This window comes from Leptodactylus fuscus, chromosome 2 (genome assembly GCF_031893055.1).
Source record: "Leptodactylus fuscus isolate aLepFus1 chromosome 2, aLepFus1.hap2, whole genome shotgun sequence".
Classification (NCBI taxonomy): Eukaryota; Metazoa; Chordata; class Amphibia; order Anura; family Leptodactylidae; genus Leptodactylus; species Leptodactylus fuscus.
Window position 1 is genome coordinate 255845476 of NC_134266.1, and position 24585 is coordinate 255870060.

Consider the following 24585-nt stretch of genomic DNA (forward strand, 5'->3'; position numbering starts at 1 on the left):
CCCCCACGGGGATGCCCTTGATTGTTGACTTAGGATGACAGCTACTGGCTTTTAATATCGTGTTGCCTGATGACGGTTTTCTGTAGAGGTTAGTGATAACTTCACCCTTTTCACTGTCTCCTGTGCTAGAGGTAATTAGAGCTACAGTTAAAGACCATCTAAATTGCCATCCAAATTGTCATTTAGGTTATTTATTTCTTGTATATACAGGACAGGAGTAAATATTTAAATCTATAAATTATAAAGTTGATAGAATGATTATAACAATGGGTGACATGAATATAATAATATAACAATTTAAAAGGATTTGCAATCAGCTATAAGATCATATTCTCTTGGAAAATAGCCTGACCAGGTACGGTCCCCCTCTTCTGAATATGCAGAGGGTCATTTAAAAATGTGGCTTACTATACTAGGCCATGATTGGGCAATTTACATCATGTGACCCCGGTGTGGTATACCGGGCTATAATTGGTCAATACATATCACGTGACCCGGAACTAGTGAGATCCGTAGGTGTATGATAAGTCTGAATAAACATAGGATACTACGTATATAGCTCCCGCGCAAGATCAGAATAAGTAATGGTAAGTTGAGTTTATTTACTTACTCACACTCCGTGGATGTAAGATTCATAGAGTTTATATAAATTTGTTTCATACATGTTTTGAAAAGAGTTGGTTTCAAACAAACTTTATTAAATAGGAAAATTTGAACAAATGTCATATACTTGATTAGTTCATTAATCACAGCTGATAATAGAGGCATATAAAGCCAACCCAGTATAGCTTCTCCAGAGCATATTCTCTTGTAGCCATGCTATGAATAAGGGATTATAAACGTCCCGAAACGTGTCAGCTGAGAGCTGCGATTTTTTATCGTCTGTCCACGATGTATTTTTCTTCTTTTCTTCTTTTGCACCGTTACCTATATTTTTAATCTGTAAATGGAATAAAAGCTAAGTTTTACGGAAGCCGGATGTAGAGGACTCCTACTACTTTCTTCATTACTAATCAAGCTTTGTAAGTCCCAAAGCTCGGGTCTCACACTCCGAAGCATTCCAAGCCATATGGTGAGTTAACCATTACAACATTACCTGTAGTCACATAAATACCTTGTTTTAATTCTTCTTTAATTTCATCATATTTTGACAAAACTTCAGAGTTTTTGTCCATGTTGTCAAAATCTGTAGAAAATATAGGAAAAAACCCAGAGGACAATTGAACACCTGTATGATAAATGTAATAACTAATTTGTGAAATAACTAGACTTTTTTTGTTATAGGAAAACTAGGACTTTACTGTGAAACACACACACACATTCAGTGTCCCTTTGTCCAAAATCACAATGTTACAAACTTCGAAAAATATTTATCCTTTACAAAAAAAAAAAATAATAATCGCAGAAATTGCTGAACTTCAGTTTTTTTCACGGTTTTGCCTCTGATAAAAAATTAAATAACAGGCTTTCGTTACGTGATGGGGCCAAGAATGGGTACAAAAGGAATGTATAATATATAGGAAACACTTACACTTCTACCTTCTGCTCAATCCACTTCTGGTTTAGGCTCAAAAGGTGCAGCAAAATCCGCAATATAACAAAGCAGTGTTTCCGCAATGTGGGGCCTTAGGCTAAGGCCCCACATTGCGGAAACACAGCTTTTTTTGTTGCAGATTTTGTTGCAGTTTTTTTGAGCCAAAGCCAAGGAAGTTCTTATATTTCTCCCTTCTGCTCTATCCACTCCTGTCTTTGGCTCAAAAAAACACAACAAAATCTGCAACAAAAAAAGCTGCGTTTCCGCAACGTGGGCCTTAGGCTGGGGCCCCCCGGGCTGGAAACGCCGCAATTTACCCGCAGCGGAGATGCTGCGGGTAAAATCGCGGCGTCATACAGTATCAGCAAAGTGGATGGGATTCATGCGAATCCCTTGCCCACTTTGCGGAGAAGATCACAGCGCGGACATGCTGCCATTTGCAAAGCCGTTGCAGCATGTCAATTATATCTACAGAAACGTTGACGGCTTTCCCGTAGATATAATAGGAAGAGAAAGTCCGCAGAGGAAAACTCTGCGCACTTTCTCTTAAAAGCGCTGCGGAGAGAATCGCAATGCGATCTTGCAGCGGTTCTTCCCGCAGCACTTTAGAGCTGCGGATCGTAGCCTTAATAAGATTTTTTGTAGAACTTTGTGCTATAAATAAAAATTTAAAAAAAAAACGAAAAGTGAAAAACCGGCCCAATTTCCTTCATCTTTTGTTTATATTTTCCCAGATTTTCCCAGATATAGAAAATAAATAAAGAATATGTAAAAATAAAACAAAAAAAATAAAGCCCTAGTGTATATAGGACTGAAAAAAAGGCGCTGAGTAATGCAAATGATAAAAAATGTTAGATCTCAAAACCACATTCAAAAAATAAAAATAAAGATTAGAGATGAGCGAACAGTAAAATGTTCGAGGTTCGATATTCGTTTCGAGTGGCCCCTCAATGTTCGACTACTCGAATCGAATATCGAATCCTATTATAGTCTATGGGGGGAAAATGCTCGTTTCAGGGGTAGACAACGTTCGATCAAATTATACTTACCAAGTCCACGAGTGAGGGTCGGGCTGGATCCTCCAAGAAGTCTTCTCCGTGCAGCTTCCCCGCGGCGTCTTCCGGCTCTTCATTCACTCTGCCAGGCATTGGGCCTGGGCAGAGCCGACTGCGCATTGTAGGCGATAGGTCCATTTCGCCTCCTGCTGTAACAGTTTTCGGTCCTGATCCCCACCACGTATGGAAGGCTTAACTACCTCTATGCCCTGGAAGGATAAAACCCTCACCATTATGTTCCTCCCAGAGATGCCTACTAATTGGTTGGTCCTCCTTGCGGTTGACATATCCAACATGTTCCAGGATTCTACGCCTCAACTCTCTTGAGGTTTTACCAACATAGTTTTTACCGCAACCGCAGGTGGCCAAATAGACAACCCCGCTGCTTTTACAGTTGATACAATCCCTGATGGTGTAGGACTTGCCTGTTTTTGCACTCTGGAATACATCCCCCTTCTTCACATACTGGCAGGCTTTACAGCCACCGCACTTGAACATGCCTCTGGGAATTGAACTATTTCTCTCCTGATGTGGCCCCAGATGGCTATGCACAAGATGATCCTTAATATTCCTACCCCTGCTGAATGTGATTGAGGGCCTTGTGGTGAGAAGAGGGTTAATATCATCATCCAATTGTAAGATTCTCCAATAATTATTGATGATACCTCTGACCTCCCCATGCTTACTGTCATATGTGCCAATGAGCCTAATGGATCTATCCTCCTCCCTTTTAACATTGGGTATCAATAATTCTTTTTGATCCAAAGAAGCGGCATGATCAAAACCCGCCTTAATGATGTTATGCGGATAGCCCCTACGTTTAAACTGCTCAACTAAGTCCATCGCTTTTAAATTAAATTCCCCTTCATCAGAACAGTTCCTCCTCATCCTCAAAAACTGCCCCTTGGGGATGCCCTTCTTCATGGGCTGCGGATGGAAACTCTCCCACCTCAATAAACTATTCGTCGATGTGGGTTTGCGGTAAACGGTTGAACTAAGCGTGCCTCCTTCATTGATTTTGATGTGTAAGTCCAGAAAATTAATCTCTGATGTATTTCTGATGTAAATCTCAAATTAATCCTGTTCTCATTTAGTACTTCCACAAAGAACTGAAACTGAGATGATGTGCCTCCCCAAAAAATCAGAATATCGTCAATGTAACGGAGCCATAAAATTGTGCTCCGTCCACCAATCCATAGCGTCTGTGAAGACTAATCGCTCCTCCCACCAGCCCAGGAAGAGATTGGCATAAGTGGAGGCCACTGGGCTCCCCTGAGCTTGGTGGAAGAAGCGCCCGTTGAAGACAAAATAGTTCCTCTCCAAAACAAATCTGAGGAGGCGAAGAACAAAGTTGTTTTGAGCCGCCAGCTGATTCCTCCTCTGTTCTAGGAAGTACTGTACAGCCCCGTACCCCAATTCATGGGGCACGGAGCTGTATGTGCTGGCTTGTATGTTATGTCTGAGTCTGATCTCTGACTGAGTCACAAGTCTATCAGGTCTCATCTGAGCTTCTCAGCCTGCAGCTCCTATATACATTGTATCTTCTACTCCTGAGTGTGAGCAGGGGCTCTGTAATCCTGGCCAGTCATTAGGAGGAGTCCATTTTGGACCTAGTCCTAACCAACAAAGAGCACATGGTTGAGGGACTACGGGTAGCAGGGACACTGGGATTCAGCGATCATGCTATACTTGAGTTTGGGGTTGCAAGAAGAAGAAGACCTGAGAAGACACAGACTTCAAGGCTCGACTTTAGCAGGGCAGACTTCAAGAGCCTGAAGGCAAGGGTTAGCAGAATTCCATGGTGCAAAATTCTTAAGCACAAAAATGCACATGAAGGGTGGGAAATCTTCCGTAGGGAAATCATTAAAGCACAGGAACTAACAATACCTAGAAGGAAGAAAAATGGGAAGCACCTAAAAATATCAGGATGGATGACCAAAAAATTACATAACCTGCTAAAAAGGAAAAAGGAAACCTACAAAAAGCGGAAGATGGGAACTATACCTAAGGAAGAGTACACAGCAGTCTGCAGACTCTGCAAGACAAGCATCAAAGGAGCTAAGGCTGAACACGAATTGAAGCTTGCAAAAGAGGCAAAGAGTAAGGTAAAAGGATTTTGGGGATATGTTAAAAGCAAAAGAAAAGTGAAGGAGACCATTGGAGTCCTGAAGAATGACAAAGGAGAAACAGTTAACATGGTGGAACAGCAGGTGGAGCTACTAAATTCATATTTTGTATCCGTCTTCTCCCAAGAAACTAATGGCAATATCGACATTAATGGTGATGGAGATGAGGGGAAGGAGGACTCCAAGCTGACTATAAGCGAAGGTCTGGTAAGAGAGCACTTAGCCAAGTTACAGGAAACCAAGTCCCCAGGACCAGATGATTTACACCCTAGAGTCCTGAAAGAGATAGCAGAGGAAATAACAGAACCCCTTGCTATAATCTTCGGTAAGTCATGGGAAACAGGAGTGGTCCCTTTAGATTGGAAAAGGGCAAATGTTGTCCCCATCTACAATAAGGGGAAAAGGGACGATCCAGGAAATTACAGGCCGGTAAGTCTGACCTCGATAGCAGGAAAAATCTTTGAGCAAATTGTCAAGGAACATTTACTTCGGTACCTGGATGGGAAGGCATTAATTAACCAGAGCCAGCACGGCTTTATGACCAATAAATCTTGTCAGACTAACCTGATTTCCTTCTACAACAAAATCACTGAATGGTTGGACCAAGGGAATGCCGTGGACATAGTATATCTTGACTTCAGTAAGGCATTTGATAAAGTATCACATAACCTTCTTATTGAAAAAATGATTAAGTATGGCTTTGACAAAAAATCAGTTAGGTGGATTCACAACTGGCTTAATGATCGGGCACAACGAGTAATACTAAATGGCTACACATCGAACTGGAAGAAAGTCAAAAGCGGGGTGCCGCAGGGCTCTGTTCTGGGCCCAGTACTTTTTAATATCTTTATAAATGATCTGGACGATGGAATTATTGAGGAACTCATAGAATTTGCAGATGATACGAAGATAGGAGGAATAGCCAACACTAGAGAGGACAGAGAGTGTATTCAAAAGGACTTAGACACACTGGAACAATGGGCGGAGGCGAACAAAATGGTATTTAACAGGGACAAATGCAAAGTTCTACATCTGGGTAACAGAAATGTAAAAAACATATATAGTATGGGAGGAATAGAACTAAGTGATAGCATAGGGTAAAAGGACCTGGGCATAATAGTAGATCACAAATTCAACATGAGCCAACAGTGCGGTGCTGCTGCAAAAAAGGCTAATAAAATTCTGGGATGTATTAAGACAAGCATTGAATGTAGATCAAGAGAGGTCATTATTCCGCTGTCCTCTTCCCTGGTCAGACCACACCTGGAATACTGTGTACAGTTCTGGGCGCCTCAATTCAAGAAAGACATCGATATATTGGAGCAAGTCCAGAGAAGAGCAACCAAAATGGTGGAAGGTCTGCAAACCATGTCCTATGAGGAGCGGCTAAAAGAACTGGGATTGTTTAGTTTGCAGAAGAGAAGGCTGAGGGGAGATTTAATAGCAGTCTACAAATATCTGAAAGGTAGTCACAGTGCAGAGGGATCTCCCCTATTCTCATTAGCACAAGGAAGTACAAGAAGCAATGGGATGAAACTAAAGGGAAAGAGATACAGATTAGACATTAGGAAAAACTTTCTGACAGTGAGGGTAGTGAGAGAGTGGAATAGGCTGCCACGGGAGGTGGTGGGCGCTCCATCAATGGAAATCTTCAAGCGGAAACTGGATAAACATATAGCTGGGATGATTTAGGAAAACCTGCACTCGCAGGGGGTTGGACCCGATGGCCCTTGAGGTCCTTTCCAACTCTACCATAAGAAGAAATAGTGTATGTGTTTCCTAGCTGACTGCTGACACGTGACTCAGTCACAGATGAGTCAGGAATCATCTGATTTTTTTCAACCAGCCCACAAACTGCAGTGTGAATGGGACCTGTTCAGATGCCATTTATTATGCTGTGGCAGTAAATTAGCACAGTTTAGCCACTGACAAATTAGTAGATAACCCAGAGGGATTAGATCATTGTGCCTACAGCCTAACTACAGCAAAGTTTCACTTATTTCAGGGGGTTCAACACTCCCATTAGTAGCATCCGTTGCGAGCATCCATTACAAAATGTTGCTGTGCATTACAGTTAAAAATTGCATTGATTTCACTGGGATTTGATATGTTGTCCATTAGTGTCCTTTTAGCTGAGAGAATAACGTGGGGGGCAAGACTGTAGTGTCTGTTCAATGTAATGGAGAAGCACAAACATTTACCAGCCATTAGTTTTTCATCATATGCATAGAAAGAACAGAAGAAAATAATCACAAAAAAAGACAGTATAAAAAACGGACACATTGACATCAGTTACTGTCTGTTTTGATAGGTGTCCATTTTTTTTTATTTTTTTTTTACAGACCCTATCAGAACAGACAGCCAACAGTGAACAAGCCCTAAGGGAGCAGGAATTAGGAAGTATTTATGATAAGTAACCTGGTGATGCAATGAAATGATTCTTCTGCCAGTATTGTGAGGACTGGAGTCTGAAGCTTCTGTAAACTACACTTATATAGGGGGTGGAGCTCATCTGTTGGCCAATCAGAAACTGCATATGTTAAGTGTTTAAATAATCATAGAGTCAAGTGTCAGAGTCAGGTGTCAGTCAGGTGTCAGACAAATCAGAAGTCAGGTATCAGAGCTGTAAATTAGCATTAATCTGATGTTTGACTCTGATATCTGAGGATGTCCTAATATGGACACTGTAGTGTTTTTAGTAACCAAACCTGTTGAGTAATCATGCATATCACGTGCACATTTCTTTTTCTTAATCTGTAGTTCCAGGGTTTCAAATTTCTTGGAAACTTCAGAATTCATTTCCTTAAATATTTTTGTGGTTTTGATTGGTTCAAACAGTTTTAATAAATTCTGAATGTTAATCGTAATTTCTTATGTTCATACTTGGTAATAAGACGCATCAATTTGATAGACAAAATATCATTTCAAGAATGAAAGAAGGAAACTTTGTTTTATACGAAGACCTCTGGGAATCATTTTCTTTTGAATATATTGTTCCAGAGTTGTGGAATCCCTAAATAACTTGAGTTCTTGTATAAGAAGTTTTTCCCATTTATGAAAAAGAATATTATGATCATGATCCACATTAGAATCCAATGGTGCATCAGCACCAAACACCTGGGCAACCTTTGTACATCAGCCATTGCCTTTCTAAAAGCTCTTGGTTAGGCCTTTCTCTTCAATAATGTCTTTGGTCAAATCTTCTGTTATCCTTTGTTACTTTGGAAATCTAAAGGACAAGAGTTGCTTTGGACCATTCAAAACAAGAAATTCTCCTAACGTTTATTTGGCCACAAACCAAGATGTTGTAGATGTGAATCACTAAATTCTGAGTGTGCTTCAGATGGTGACCATTTCCCACTAACAAACATCATTGAATCAAATTGACATCAAATGAATACGTGAATAAAGAAAATTGATTTACATATGCATAAAAAGTATACAAATCTTGTTTCTCTATGATGAATCCAAATATAATGTGAATACTTGACATAGAGGAATGAGGTATTTATAACTGATATCGGTCCTGGTAGATGTTCTACATAAATCTTAAGTATTAATGGAGCCAAAAGATTGGCATTGGATATACAGTATATGCTTCTATACACCACAAACACGAAATGCTATATAAAAAGAGAAAAGAAGAAAAAAATGAGAAAAAATAATAAAATATATACTAAAAACAGGGTTAAAATGTTAAAAAATATTATATGTACTCAGAAAAATGAGCCATAAGGAAGATAACAAACTGCAATGATATATAAATTTAAAGAAAAGAGGCAAAATTGAGATTTTCATTCAAACCTTTTGGCTGAAGTGTGTCCAAAACAAATATCCATCGAGATTCTTTCTGAGCAAGGAGTTGACGACAGTTTCCTGATCGGGGACCAACAGACACCTGGTCTATTGCACGTATTCTCAAAAGAGAGGCATCTGAATTATGACATCATTTAAAATGTTTCGGGAGAGACTTCAGTGATGGAGTGTCGATGTTTTTTGCATTTTGGATGTCAATTACGTGTTCTAGGATTCTTTTTTAGAATTCTCTACTTGTAAGTCCTATGTAAATAAAACCACAGAGGCAAAGTACTAAATAAATCACGCCAGATTGACAGTGAAGAGAATGGTGAATTTTATATGATCGAGATTTATCTGAATTCCAAAATTCTTTGCTTGTATCCACATTGGGACAGGCAACACATTTGTCACAAGGTTTACATCCTAAATCAGGTGCCGAAGCACCAAAAATCCGTGGTTGTGGAACTGGAACATAGTGACTCCGTACTAAGGTGTCTTTGAGGTTTTTTGATCTTCTATAGGTAATGTTTGGACGAATGTTTACATAATTTTTTAAAATCGGATCTTGAGTTAACACATTCCAATGTTTGTGGAGGATTTGACTCATGACATTGGGAATTAAAATTAGTTATAAAACGTACATTGGAGGGTTCTGATGGTTTAACACTGTTTTTTACAATTTCTCTGCGATTGGACGATAAAGCCCTTTTAAATAAATTCCTCACCATAGCCGCGATCTCGGAAGCGACAACTTAAATCAAATGATGACTATATGAAAGACTCATCTGTTGAACATATCCTACGCGCTCTCAGGAACTGTCTGGTAGGTATATTATGGACTAGATGTCTTGGGTGGGCTGTCTGAAAATGCAATCAAGAATTAGTTGCAGTGTTTTTCCAGAATAACTCTGTATACTACCATGATGCACAACTTTTAATTTGACATCTAGAAAATCAATCTCTTGTCGACTGTATTTATATGTAAGAAAAATACTTTTGTTGCTTGAATTCAAGCAATTTACAAAACTTTCCATTTCCTGGGTGGTACCCTGCCAAATTATAAAAATATCATCAATGAACCTCTCCCAGACCTGGACTTGGTCAATCCCTGGGGGAGGCTCAGTGAGAAAGATGGAGCATTCCCACAGCTCCAGGAAAAGGTTCACATATGGGGGTGCACAAGACTCCCCCATCTTGGAAAATTTCTGTCCTTGGTCACAAGTTTCTGATGTCTTCTACCTCTGGTAGCAGACAGGAGGGACCCTTCACCTTCCCCCCCCTCCCCGGCCTCTGATCTTCTTGTTATGGCGGCAGGGGGTTAAATGCAGAGATCAGCACAGCGGAAGGTAAGTATAGGAAGAATCTATAGTTTTTAGGCCTCATCTCCAAGATTGATCAGGGATGTGGCCTAAAAACTACAGATTTAGGCCACAAGGCATTCCAAGCTGGCGGCTGTCACTATTCAATGAATATTGAAAATCGCCGGACTGGGGTCGGGTAATGGCCGGTCCATGGATGTTCACTGGTTGTCAGCTAACATAGCTGACAACCCGGTGAATTTCAGCACTGATAGGGTTAAAACCTATCCTGACTGCCCGACGTAATTTTACTACAGGGCAGTCAGGAAGGACCTGTCAGTGCCAATGTAATTTTACTATGGGCCGGTCATTAAGGGGTTAAATAATGAAAAACCATATACTTTTAGATGCCCCCTATGCAATGCTAAAAATGCTGGTTTGATTCCTGTTGTTTCCAGTCAGATCAATCTCCACAAACCAAAGACTATGACATCCAACTCTTCTCCACATGGCCACTGCCGTCAATCATTAACCTCACCAGTTACATATACATGACCTATACGTCACCTGCTGTAATATATGCTGTTCATGCACACCACTGCTGCGGTCAGTAATTGGCGGACGTGATCACATGACAAAGGTATTGCCAACTCGGTCCTTCTTCCAAACTCCATTAATAACCTGAAATAAAGAATCAACACCTTCTTTGGATTATTTGGCCACAGCAGCCATTTTATGAAATAAAATAACATAAATAATATAACCAAGTGCAAAAATTTCCCACACCCAACGAACCCAACCAAAAATACAGTAAACACCCCACATGTTTACCCCAGCCTTTACCCGTAAACCACTAACCGTTAACGGAGGTCCTCGAGGCCCCAAATCCCATATAACGTCTCTTTTAGCACCGGCAACGTTACCCCCAGCCGTTTCATACCAGCTCAGAGGTAACAACTTCTTATAGCACCTTGGTGCTTGTTCCGTTCCCTTGGTCAAACAGGCCAACCCCTTAAGAACCCGACAGCCACATTCCACCTAAATCTGCTAATGGTTTTGGGGAGTCTAGCCCCTACTATGGGGCCCTCCCCCACCAAGAGCATTTCCAAATAAACCAACCTCGAGGACCTCCACCGCCAAGGCCACTGTAACAATAGCCACCCCCAAATTCACAGTCCCATAGTTCAAGAAAAAAGAGGGTGGGGGCTTGCTTCACCGCCCTTAGTACACTTTAAACATAAACCACCAGGCATAGGATATTATCAAAAATAAGAATAATTTTATTAGAATAAAATAACATATACTTCAGACAAAACATATAAGACAAATGAGATGTACGGGAGAACTGAACCACCTAAGAAGGCACAAATGGGTAATGGCAATGGTGAACGTATATGGCATCATATAACAGGCAAAAACAGACTGTGCCCAGTACGTATATATGTAAGGGTGCATGCACACTACGTAACGCCGGGCGTGTATGAGAGCCGTACACGCCGGCATTACGGCAGACTGCCGAACACTTCCCATTCACTTCAATGGGAGCGCTCGTAACAGCGGCGTTTACGAGCGCTCCCATTGAAGTGAATGGGAAGTGTTCGGCAGCCCTGCTGTAACGCCGGCGTGTACGGCTCTCATACACGCCCGGCGTTACTCAGTGTGCATGCACCCTAAGAGGTATATGGGTAGGATCAAATAAATAGTAAAATTGCAGTAAATGTATTTCTAATGAGTAAGACCCACACATAACCAACCAATGAAACAAGGCAAGGTACAGACTTAGCCTGATAAAGATATAATAACATAGATTCCGTTACGCCATACCAAAACGTGCCCACGACCCGATGCGTGTTTCGCCCAACAGGGCTTTGTCAAGGGATAAGGGAACAGGCTATCATGGGGGTATTTATACTTAAAATTATAACCAGCTGTGTCAATTACCTTTGTCAGGTTTACACACCAATCGTGCGCCCGCCATATACTCGCAGCTACTAGCTACGCCCACCGTACTGTGCTAAAAAAGAAAATGGCTGCCGTGTATGAATCTGCGCATGCGCGAGTCGGAAAAGCCAGCCGCTAGAGGTAAAAATGTATGTCAGGCATTCAAAAAATGGCCGCCGGTCCACGCATGCGCGTAAATGCGATAAACAAATGACAGATACATAATAGACGGCGCGGCATAGAATAAATTGCAGTACAGACAAAAACCTACTAAGGGCTCGTTCACATCAGCGTTGTCCACTCCGTAGTTCAGGTTTCCGTTTCCTGCTTAAAACAGAGGCACGAGACGGAAACCTGCAGGAGTCTTTCTCACCCATTCATTTGAATGGGTGAGAAAGATGTGCGGCGGTGAGCGTTTTAGGCTCTCTGCCGCGAAACTGGGTTTTATAATCCAGACACAGAGTCGGACATGCAGTACTCTGTGTCCAGATTAAAAAATCCGGTTTCGCGGCGGAGAGCATAAAACGCTCACCACCGCTCACGGCCGGACCCGTTCTGAGCTTTCCGACTTCTGGCATGCAGAAGACGGAAAGCTCAGAACGGACAGATGAACGCAGGTGTGAACCTAGCATAAGTCGAACCAAGAGATGGCCCTATTCGATGAAATTACACTCTCATGGCAGTATAAAAAGTCAACATTATCTAAGAATATAAAAATACTATTACGCCCCCATGCGTCCTAATTCAAATATAGTCAATTACTAAGAGAACTTGCACAACTAAGAGAACATGCACATATAAAAATTCTTAAGTACAATAATCAGTGCATATATCAGACAACCAAATTTGGTTGATAGTAGTGAACAAATTAATTATATATATATTATATTTAATAAATAATAAAAGTGCATGGTGCAAAAAATAAAAGTGCGCAATGTGAGTGATAGCCGAAAAAGTGAAAAAATTTAAAAATATGTGTATAAGGAAATCCATACATACATAAATATGTATACAAATCGACAAGGGCAGATATCAAAGCATTAATTGGAACTTAATCCATATATCAGCGACACAATGATATAACTCAGACAATAAGAATAGACATCAGAGCCAAAAGAACATCAATATGTGCATATGTATACAAGTCGGCAAGGGCAAATATCAGAGCATTAATTAGATTTTAATCCATATATCAGCTGTGCGATAATATAGTTCAGGCGATGAAAATGGGCGCCGGGACCAAAAACCTGCAAAGAGAATGAAGCTGGAAACAATAACTAATATCTGGACATACAAACAACATGACAGACAACAAATTCAACATTAAAATAACGCTAATGTTCGAACAACAGATCCAGAGTGAAGAGACATAATTCGATAATGGTAACTATATCCACAAATGTTTATAAAAAAGGAGAAAAACTAATATTTTCATTAAGACCCATTGGCTGAACAGTTTTAAGATGGTAAATCCAGCGGCTCTCTTTTTGTGCCAATAATTTTCTCCAGTTTCCCATGCAAGGTCCAGGGACCACTTGATCAATAGCCCTGAACCACAATGAGGTTGCATCAGAATTATGAAACAGCTTAAAGTGTTTCGGAATAGTTGTAAGAGAATCAGTATCCCCAACATCTCTGGCATTGATTATACCTAGGACATGTTCCCTAAAGCGACGGCGAAATTCCCGGGAAGTCATGCCCACGTACATTAAATTACAAGGGCAGATGGCACAATATATGACCCCTGTGGATAAACAATTGAGGGGGAGCCTGATGTTATAGGTCCGCTCACCAGTTGAGTCCAAAAACGTGTCCACTTTATCTACATTAGCACAGGCCACACAGTGGCCACATGGTCTGCACCCCGGTTTCTGGCCATGTGTGCTAATGGTACGTTGAATTGAGCCACCCTCAAAATGGCTCCTGACCAAGGCATAAGATAAGATAATCCTTTAATAGTCCCACATTGGGGAAATTTCAGCATGTTACAGCAGCATAGTAATACAGATACAGGATAATACACAGTAATATATTACAGACGTAGACACGCATAAGCTGAGAAGAGAAGATATACTAGGAGTCCATAGCAGCTAAGTAAGAGAAGAAAGAAGGAAGACTTCATAGTCATAATCATTAGTTCTCTGTGCGGAGTGTCTTTGCTAGGTCTGATGTAGATTATACAGCCTGGTCGCGGTTGGGAGGAAGGACCTGCGATAGCGCTCCTTCTCACACTTGGGGTGAAGCAGACGGTCACTTACAGTGCTGCCAAGTCCCATCAGGGTCCCATACATGGGGTGGGATTTGTTCTCCCGCATGGAGGTCATCACAGACAGTATCCTTCTGTCACCCACCACCTGTACTGGGTCCAGGGGGCTCCCCAGGACAGAGCTGGCCCTTCTAATCAGCCTGTCAAGTCTATTTCTGTCCCTGGTTGATATACTGCTCCCCCAGCAGGCCACACCGAAAAAGATGGCTGAGGCAACCACAGAGTTGAAGAAGGCCCTAAGAAGTGTCCCCTGGACTCCGAAGGCCCTCAGCCTCCTGAGCAGGTAGAGTCTGCTGTGGCCCTTTCTGTGCAGCGCCTCCAGGTGATCAGCCCAGTCTAGTTTATTGTTGAGGATCACGCCTAGATACTTATAGGTCCTGACTATCTCAATACATGTCCCTTGGATCTCCACTGGGGTCGGAGCACCTCTCCGTTTACTAAAGTCCACCACCATCTCCTTGGTCTTCCCAGCATTAATCCTGAGCTGGTTCTGCTCTCACCATTCAACAAAATCCCGGTTTAAGTCTCTGTATTCCCTATCGTCGCCATCAGTGATAAGGCCTACTATTGCAGAGTCATCGGAGTACTTCTGTAAGTAACAGCTGGATGAGTTGTGCCTAAAGTCAGCAGTGTACAGTGAAGAGAAATGGGGCAAGAACTGTACCTTGTGGTGCCCCCGTACTACAGATCACAGTGTCAGACACACCGTCTTGGGCTCTCACATACTGAGGGCGGGTTGTCAGGTAGTCTAGGATCCAGTTGGACAGGTGATGGTCCACTCCACCAAGATTCAGCTTCTCCCTCAGTAGCCCTGGCTGAATGGTGTTGAACACACTGGAGAAATCAAAGAACATTATTCTCACAGTGTTCCCGGGTTTCTCCAGGTGAGAGAGAGCTCTATGAAGAAGGTGGATGATGGCGTCATCCACCCCAATGCCTGGCCGATAGGCAAACTGGAGGGGGTCCAGAGCGGAGCTCACTAGGAGGCGTAGGTGTGTCAGGACCAATCTCTCTAGGATCTTCATCAGGTGGGATGTCAGTGCTACAGGTCGGTAGTCATTGTAGCCCATCGGGTTGGGTTTCTTTGGGACTGGTACCACGCAAGATGTTTTGCACAGTTGAGGTACCACTCCCAGCTATAGACTCATATTGTACATGTGCGTAATAATTCCACCTAGCTGGTCACTGCACATTTTAAGAACTCTAGCGCTTATACCATCAGGTCCTCCCGCTTTGTCTGCTTTAATCTTCTTCATTTCCTTACACACTAGAGACTCCTGCAGGGTCAGATAATCATATTGCAGTTTACCACCGGTCGGTGGGGGTTGGGTCTTGGTGTGTGAGGAGAGGGGGGTTGGCTGACATGCTGGTCCAAGGGTTTGGACGTACACTGTTCGGCACTCCGTAGTGTTTTGAGGACTGAACTTTAGCTTCACTCGTTCATTTCTCTGTCCTGCCTATCTAACCACTTGTTATTATTAGTGTGGTATGAATGTGACTGAGTCACTAGTCTTAGTGACTGTTCCCCTGATGGGTTAATATATACATATGCCCATGTGTTTATGTGTGCGGTTTATTAGCAACCTTGTTATTTACCCCTGATGAGTGTGTGTGTTACTGTCATTTATGCACCACGAAACATGCATGTCGGTATGTCATCTTGAGTTGTAATTAACTCCTTATAGCACATTTTCTCAAATCTTTGTCCAGGAGGGCGTGTATAGGGACATCCCAATACCAGGGTAAGGTTCCGGACGGGGCACTGGCTACTTAGGGAGGTGACCCCGTGTTAGGCCTAGGGGTATACAGCTTCCTCCCTGTCTTACAGTCTAGGGACACTTTTCTTTATTGTCTCAAACACTTTCATCAGGACGGAGACTTCTTCCCTGGATTGTTTTTAAAGAAGTTCCAGGTCATCCACTACAAATAGGTGAGTCATCAATTGGTTTAATTTCCTTTTGGGACCGCCGTGTCCAGATAGGTGGTGATTGAGTTGGACTTATTGTCTTATGTGGGTATTTCTCGTGTATTTATGTATCTTAGTATTTTAACTGGCTTATTAAAGGTTATGTTTTATTAGTCCCATTATTCCAATTGCTCCTTTTTGGATTACATGTAGTGTGGCGAGCATAGTGCTTATTTTGACTTTAGTTGTTGTATATTAAAGCAGTCCCTTAGAGACTCGACACTTCCCTCTGACCAAATTTTCACTGTACAGGTAACCGCCGGTTCTCTGCGCACCAGTGGAGTGTATGTGGGTTGCAGATGTACCAGGCTGTGATCTGATCTGCCTAGGGGCGGTAGGGCAGATGAGTTATATGCATCCCTTACATTGGCAAAGAGCAAGTCCAGTGTTTTGTTGTCTCTTGTATGGCAGGTTACATACTGTGTGAAGCCTGGTAGAGTGGATGCTGGAGAGACATGGTTGAAATCTCCCGACACTAGGAGCAGGGTATGGGGGTGAGATGATTGCAGCTCGCTCACAGCAGCATGGAGGACTTCACAGGCAGCATCAGTTTTTGCAGAGGGGTGGAAGACATAGGCAGCTAGTACGATAACATGTGATAGTTCCCTTGGCAGGTAATAAGGTCTCATGCTCACAGCTAGTTCAATGTCTTTTCCACACGATTGTTTCTTAACTACAATATGTCCTGGATTACACCATCTCTCATTCACAAACATTGCAAGCCCTCCTCCTTTTTGCTTACCGCTCTCCAGCGTCCTGTCCGCACGAAGAAGTTTGAAGCCCTCCACGGAGGCAAGTGTGTCCGGAGTGATTTCAGTAAGCCAAGTCTCTGTAAACAGCATCATACTGCACTCACGAAACTCCTGTTGATGTCTGGTCAGTGCTGTCAGTTCATCCATCTTATTTACAATTGATCTCACATTCCCCATAATGATGGATGGAATCAAGTGCATTTTGCGTTTTTTTCCTTCGCGTTTCAGTATGCCGGCTCGTTTTCCACGTTTTCTTATTAGTTCGTGGGGGATGGTGAGAGCATGCTTGCCCTGTAGCTTGTCCTGCAGCATGCTTCTAAGGTGTAATAGTGTCTCCTTAGTGTAGACCAGTCTTCCTTGTATGTGTGGAGGCATACCTCAGACAAAAGGCTCAAAAAGGATTTCTTTAAAAGTGTTTCTGCATCAAATTCCAGCCCACGGTAAGTTCTTATACTAATGTTTCTTATAGTAATAGAAAAGAAGTGAAGAAAAAGGACGGGATAGAGAAAGATCAGTTTAGTTTGTAGCAGCTGTAACACAGGCAGCCACACAAAGGCAGGCGCCTATGTCCAGTTAGATCCTTGCCCGTCTGATAGTTGGAGAATGACCCAAATATTGTTTCAAGACCGGATCTAATTGTAAAATACCCCAATATTTCTTTAAAATGGCCCGTTGTCTCCCCCAATGAGAATTGTAAGTGGTAATGAATCTAACCTGAGAAGATGAAGAGGCCGATGTCCTAGAATATTCTTTCCTATTCTTGTTCCTAAGGAGGGTCATTCGATTGGCAGAATTCGCTCAACTATATCCGCGTTTGATGGTTTGCATATCGTATCCTCTAGCCAAAAAGCGTCGCTCCAAATCATTTGCTGCCAGTTCAAAAGATTCATTGTAGAACATACCCTACGGGCTCGTAAGAACTGTCCGGTTGGAATATTTCGAACCAGTGGTCGGGGATGCGCAGAGCTGTAGTGAAGCAGAGAATTAGTTACTGTAGGTTTACGGTATAAATCAGTATTGATGTAACCATTTTCGTCAACGGTGAGTTTAATATCAAGGAATTCAACTGTGTGGCGACTATATGACCACGTGACATGAATATTTCTGTCGTGATTGAGGTGTTCCATAAATCTTCCTAGATCCTGTATGGATCCCTGCCAAATAAACAAAATGTCATCAATATAGCGCCACCAGTGTTGTACATGATCCACCAAAGGGATTGGATCAGATGAAAATATGATCCTCTCCCACAGCCCCAGGGAAATGTTGGCATATGAGGGCACACAAGCCGCCGGAGCTGTAGGTAGGTGGAGCCCTCAAAAAGAAAAAAATTGTGCATGAGCACAAATCTAAGTAAACGTAATAAAAACTCACCAAGGAGTTTATCCACACTGGACATCTCCAAGAATGGTTTGACCGCGGATAAGCCATCATCATGGCGAATTGAGGTGTATAACGCCTCTATATCACAGGTGACCAAGTACATATTGTCTTCCAGGTGTACCCCATCCACTTTAAGGAGGATGTCGGAGGAATCCCTAATATAGGAGAGAAGGGTTTCCACAAGTGGTTTGAGGTGATGGTCAACAAATTTACATGCAGGATCACATAAGCTCCCTATCCCCGAAACTATGGGCCTACCTGGTGGGCACTCCCGGTTCTTATGTAGTTTAGGTAACATGTAGAAGGTTGAACAAATGGGGAATTCAGGTAACAAATAAGTCGATTGTGTCTGGGACGTATTTCTCAGCTGTCTCAGAGCCTCCTTCCTATACATATTTTTTGGCCATATCACCACGTTTCCACCTTTATCAGATGGTTTAATGATAACCTCTGTCATAGAGGATAACTCACCTATTGCTTTCCTCTGATCCCTTGTGATATTGTGACCATTGATGGTTTGTGGAATCCTTTCAAATTCACGGGTCACCATTTGTACAAACATGTCAATGTGACGTGCCGTATTAAATGCTGGAAATCTCGTGGATTTAGGAATAATGGATTGTGGAAAAAGTTTTATCCCTGATGGATCCTGTTCATCTAATAGAGATTGCAACGTATCAACCGCCTGTTGGTCCTCAAATGTGGTTAAAACTCCCTGTGACTCATCCTTATGAAATATCTTTTTGAAGAACAATTTCCTTGCAAACAAATGAAGATCCTTCACTGCTGTAAAGCAATTAAATCTGTTAGATGGTGCGAAATTCAAACCATGTTTTAATACATCCAGTTGTGACTTAGTCAGAGCAATATTTGATAAATTAATAACTTGTAATGAATCTGTTATAACTCACCTCAGATCCGATATTGTGGAAGGTTTTCTTTTTCGAATTACCCTCTATACCTTTTTTTAAAAATATCAAAATCATTAGAGCTCAATTTCTTCTGCAAATCGGATTCAAGACGTTTAATATCTGCAGCTAATTCATCCAGCGTTTTGGAATTTTGTTCAATGATTAATTGCATAAGTTCACAGCTACATCGATTACAAATTTCCTCCCACTTTTTCAAAAAATCTTGGTTATCAATGCCAAATGAGGAGAACACTTGTACTCTCAAACCTCTCGGAATAAGCTGTTTTGAGATATAGTTACCGAGTGATGCTCTATTCCACCATATTTTTGTACGGCGGTGCAATAGTTGTTTCAGATTATGTCTCGATTCACGGGTGGTTCTTTGATCTGTTGTTTCAGTGGGTGGATCAGTTCCCCCGAAGACAGTGTCTATTTGAGACTCCCAAGAGGCAACCCTGGCCTCATAATCCATTTTGATATATGGAGATGAACTGTAAAACAGGAAAATCAATATTGTATAAACTACCACATAAAGGTAGAACATCTGGTGTATATTAAGTACACTTTAAACATAAACCACCAGACAACAAAACATATAAGACAAATGAGATGTATGGGAGAACTGAACCACCTAAGAAGGCACAAATGGGTAATGGCAATGGTGATCGTATATAGCATCATTTACGCGCATGCGTGGAGCAGCGGCCATTTTTTGAAAGCCTGACATACATTTTTACCTCTAGCGGCTGGCTTTTCCGACTCGCGCATGTGCAGATTCATACACGGCAGCCATTTTCTTTTTTAGCACAGTACGGTGGGCGTATCTAGTAGCTGTGAGTATATGGCGGGCGCACGATTGGTGTGTAAACCTGACAAAGGTAATTAAGTATAAATACCCCCATGATAGCCTGTTCCCTTATCCCTTGACAAAGCCCTGTTGGGCAAAACGCGCGTCGGGTCGTGGGCACGTTTTGGTATGGCGTAATGGTATCTATGTTATTATATCTTTATCAGGCTAAGTCTGTACCTTGCCTTGTTTCATTGGTTGGTTATGTGTGGGTCTTACTCAGAAAGAAAGATTATGAATGATAATCTGTTTTCCCTTAGCCCAAACAGCAGCACAACTGGGGTATTCCTGCCCCTAATGAGCTGTTAGGACAGGTGGAATTTTTAATTACCTAACAGCTTTTGACCCCTATAAGAGGCCGGAAGACATGCTACTCCCTTGTGTTAGTAACAAGTATGATATACAGAGAGCAATTTATGCCAAGAGCTACACACACATACACAAAATCTGTACAATAGCACCTCTTAGGGAGGGAGCCTTGTGCTGCTGTTTGGGCTAAGGGAAAACAGATTATCATTCATAATCTTTCTTTCCCCCTACGCCCAACAGCAGCACAACTGGGGATTTAGCAAGTATTATCTCCCCTAGGGCGGGACCTCCTGGCAGGCTGATGCCAAGACGGAGTGCCCAAATGCTGTAGCATCGGCCGTACGCCAGTCCAATCTGTAGTGTTTGGCAAAAGTCAGCTGTGAGCTCCAAGAGGCTGCAGCACATATCTGCTCTAGAGAGAGGAACCGTGTTTCTGCCCATGATGTTGCCACTGATCGGGTGGCATGAGCTCGTAGGAAATCTGGAACAGGAAGATTCTGAGCCCATAGGGAACAGCTGATAGCTTCTCTGATCCATCTAGACAGGGTTACCTTTGATGCTTTAGCGCCTCTATTGTGGCCAAACACATTAACCAGAAGATTCTCTGATCTTCGGAACGGTGCTGTACGGTCCAGGTAGATACGTAGTTCTCTTACCAGATCCAGTGTGTGTAGCTTCTCCTCCTGCTCAGTGGCAGGGGAGGGAAAGAAACCCGGTAGGGTGATCACTTGATTGGTGTTCTGAAGTGTGGATACCTTCGGCAAGAATCCTGGGACGAACCTTAGCTGTACTCTGTCAGGAAAGAAAGTTATGAAAGGTTCGGAGGCTGCTAGAGCCTGCAATTCGCCAACCCTCTTGGCGGAGGTTATTGCCAACAGAAAGGTCACTTTAAATGACAGGTACTTCCAGTCCACTTCAGATAATGGTTCGAAGGGGGGCGCACATAGCCCTTGTAGAACCGCGGCCAGGTCCCACCTGGAGACAGGGGGCCGTACCTGGGGGCGGAGCCTGGCAGCCCCCCTAAGGAACTGTTTGACAAGAGGATCTTGTGATAACCCTGTCTCCAGGAGAGCAGATAGAGCTGACACTTGAATCTTGAGGGTGGCAGGTGCTAGTCCTCTCTCCAGGCCGTTCTGTAAGAACTCTAGGACTGCATCTCTGTCTGGATCGCGGTGGCTGCCTGTGCACCAATCTTGGAATATCCGGGCGATCCTTTGGTAGCTCTGATTGGTTGCTTCTGCTCTTGAATAGGCTAAGGTACTTAGCACTCCCTGGGACAATCCTCTGTCTGCGCGTATGGCGCGGTTAGCCTCCAGGCAGTGAGGTTGAATTTGTCTAGGCCCAGGCACGGCCGACTGTTCAGTGACACCAGGTTCCTGACTGGTGGAAGCCTCCAGTAGTTCCCCCGACTCATAAGGATAAGGTCGGTGAACCATGCCCCTTTTTGGCCAGAACGGCATGATCACTATTGCCGAAGTCTGGTCCTGCCTGAGTTTCGCCAATACCTTCGGTATCATCGGGATGGGAGGGAACACCTATGCCAGTTCGAACCTCCATGGTATTGACAGGGCATCCACAGCCAAAGGGTTGTCTTCCCGGTACAGGGAGCAAAACCTTTCTACTTTGGCATTGTGTTGGGTGGCCATCAGATCCACCTTGGGGAGACCCCACCTCCTGGTCAGGTAGTGGAAGATGTCCTGATTGAGGGACCATTCGCCTGCGGTCGGCCGGCCTCTGCTGAGTTGATCCGCTAGGATGTTCAGGCGGCCCTGGATATGTACCGCGGACAGCTGGGAGAGGTTTCGTTCTGCCCAGGAGAAGATCAGGTTGGTGACTTGCATGAGCGAGGGGGACCTGGTTCCTCCCTGCTTGTTGATATAGTGGACTGTTGTCAGATTGTCTGATCTTACTTTGACCGCTTTCCCTCGTAGAAGTGGTGCAAATGACAGAAGGGCTCGATGAACTGTGGTAAGCTCGTGCCAGTTGGATGAGTGCGTCCTCTCCCGCTGATTCCATGTACCTTGAACCGGGGTCTCCCCCAGATGAGCTCCCCAGCCTGTGAGGGAGGCATCTGTAGTCAACAGGGTCCAGGCGGGCTGGACCGAGGACTTCCCATCTCGCAGATGGGTCCACCAGGGCAAGGTTTGCCGGGTGCTGATGGTTAACTGGATTGGCTTCTGTAAACCTGAAGGACTGTGATTCCAGACTCTCAAGATCTCGTTCTGTAGAGGGCGCATATGCCATAGGGCCCAAGGAACTGCATCTAGGGCAGCGGACATCAATCCAAGGACCTTCATAGCCGTCCTGATGGTGACCTTCCGTGTGGAAGACAAATGATGTGCTGCCCGAGCAATTTTCCTTTTGCGAGGAGAGGGTAGAGAGACCGTCATGTTGAGAGTCTAGAATAAGTCCCAGGAACTGAACTCGTGTTGATGGCACCATCACTGACTTCTGCCAGTTTACCAGCCACCCCAGCTTGTCTAGTAGAGCTACGACGGTCTGCACCTCCTTTGAATGAGCCTTCAGAAGCCAGTCGTCCAGGTACGGGACTATGAATATGCCTTGAAGGCGCAGGGCAGCAGCGACCGGAGCTATAACCTTTGTGAAGGTGTGGGGGGCGGAGGATATGCCGAACGGGAGGGCTGCGAACTGGAAGTGCGCCTCTTTCCCTTGTATGTCTACGGCAATCCTTAGGAACTTTCGGTGTGCCAGAAAGATGGGTACGTGGAGGTAGGCGTCCTTCAGGTCCAGAGTGACGAAGTGATCTCCAGGGTGCATGAAAGGTAGTACTGATCTTATGGTTTCCATGCGAAACCGCAGCCTGCGGATGAAGTGATTCAGATACCTGAGATCGATGATCATACGCCACTCGCCTGATGGCTTGGGGACCAAGAAGACTGGAGAGTAGACGCCTGTGCCTTGCTCTGCGCGAGGAACCATCTCTAGCGCGGCCTTGTCCACGTACTCCTGAAACAATCTCTCCAGATGAAGTTGTTTGGGGCCCTGAAGAGGGCGGGTTCTTACCATCTTCTCTGGCGGCTGGGAAACAAAATTAATTTTATAGCCTTCCTGGATCGTCTGGATGACCCAGGGGTCCCGAATATTCTGCCGCCAGGCCTCCACATAGTGGGAAAGACGACCGCCCACCCCAGGGGAGGGGGGGTAGGAAGGGGGGGGTGTACTGAGAGGGAATTAGAAGGGGGCATTCTTACGGCCACGAGTTGAGCCCCGACCTCTTCCTCTCCTGGATCGCCGCTGGCCTCTGGTGCCTCTCCGGGTGCCTCTTCCTCGAAAGGAGGTACTCCGACCTTCAAGGGGCTGTGGCAGGTTCTTGCCCTTGGAGTCGGCCCAGCCTTCCATGATGTGGTCGAGCTCCCTTCCGAACAGCCGTCCGGGCTCAAAGGGGAGACCACAGAGGCTATTTTTGGAAGTAAGGTCAGCCTTGCAGGGCTTCAGCCATAGGGGTCGGCGAGCCACAGTAGCCAGTGCCATGGATCTAGCCGCCAGACGGGTCTGAAAATGGGTAGCCTCTGTCAGGTGATCCACCAACAGCGTGATGTTGGACACTGCCGCGAGGAGATCATCACGATCCACGCCAGAATCGATGTCCTTGGCCAGGGATGACAGTTCTGCGCGTAAGCCAGTTGCTACCTCATTCGCGACCATGCCCAAAGAGGCCTGGGCAGAGGCGGACGAATATACACGCCAAAAAAATCCTTCGACTCGGCGATCCATGGGGTCCCTGAGGCCCGAGCCGTCCTCTGATGGAAGGATGGAGTGCCTTGATAACTTGGCCACGGCGACGTCCACCTTTGGTGGGGGACCCCACGCCTTTAGTTGACTTTCAGAGACGGGAAAAAGTGCCTTGAAGCGTGTGGATGGCGCAAAAGATCTCTCCGGGTGCCTCCATTCGCCCTCCATCAGGCGGAGCATCTCCGAAGAGGGCCTGAAGGTACGAGACCTACGGCTAGAGCCTTCCCCGCCTTCCCGGTCTCTGATTCTTAGGGTCTTGAATACTCTGGACATTTTGTCCAGGGGAAAAATCTCCTTCTCCTCCTCCGTACTAGAAGACGACTCCACATCCCTGAGGCGCAGCTTTTCCAGAGGCGGCAGGGACAATTCACAATCCAGCTGTGGCCTCTTGGCCAGGGAGACGGCTTCCATCCTTTTCATGGAGTCCTGGACGTACCCCTTCACCCAGGAAACCATCTCTCGCATGGGAGTTGTTTCAACAGAGGGGGCCCTGCACCCCTGACAGAACCGATATTGGGAGTCATCAGGCAGCGGCACTCTACAAGAAGCGCACGCCAGATGCTTCCTTTTGGAAGCAGCCTTCCTTCTAGGAGGAACAGTGGAGGAAGAAGACATTCTGAGGAGGAAGAAAAGGATACACTAACTA

The 24585-nt window shown here is 44.2% G+C and overlaps 1 long non-coding RNA gene across 1 annotated transcript in view; it reads right to left on the reverse strand.

The window, feature by feature from the left end:
* Positions 1 to 759: 759 nt before the first annotated feature.
* Positions 760 to 24585, reverse strand: part of LOC142196012 (uncharacterized) — a 119609-nt gene continuing 95783 nt past the window's right edge. Inside the window, exons 4-6 of the long non-coding RNA XR_012715119.1 lie at positions 10379 to 10492; positions 1115 to 1186; positions 760 to 940 (exon numbers count right to left, since the gene is read on the reverse strand). This is a non-coding gene — a long non-coding RNA (uncharacterized LOC142196012). The remainder of the gene's footprint in view (positions 941 to 1114; positions 1187 to 10378; positions 10493 to 24585) is intronic.